Raw genomic sequence first — 476 nt, 5'->3', positions numbered from 1 at the left:
TCCGCCCCTGCCTTCATCACACATGTTGCCACTTGTTTTTGGATATGGAGTTAGGTGGTCCGCGAGTGTTTTTGTATTGGTTAAGTGGTCCTCCTTGGTATGAAAAAGTTTGAGAAACACTGCTCTAGACATATGCATATTTACATGTGAGTAAATGGCATTCAATGGAGTAAAAGAAAAAAGTTAGTTAATATACCGGTTCGATGGAGGGCATGTATTTTGCTCTGAACCCAATTACAGTTAAGGCATGACACAGCTAGAATGTGCGTGAGAGCGAGCGAGGCAGAGTGGGAGCATGAATAAACCATGTCCTAAAGTGGTGTCGCTGGGCTGCTGTGTTGGCATGTCGGCACCGCTCAGAAAACATGGCCGTCTCTGGAGCATTGTCTGTAATCCAGCATGTCAGAACAGCTCGATGGCTCTTTTATGTAAGCAGTCTCTGAGTCTCAGACATCATCTGATATGCATACAGCGGA

The sequence above is a fragment of the Pseudochaenichthys georgianus genome, chromosome 5 (genome assembly GCF_902827115.2).
Source record: "Pseudochaenichthys georgianus chromosome 5, fPseGeo1.2, whole genome shotgun sequence".
Classification (NCBI taxonomy): domain Eukaryota; kingdom Metazoa; phylum Chordata; class Actinopteri; order Perciformes; family Channichthyidae; genus Pseudochaenichthys; species Pseudochaenichthys georgianus.
This window is presented reverse-complemented; position numbering follows the sequence as displayed.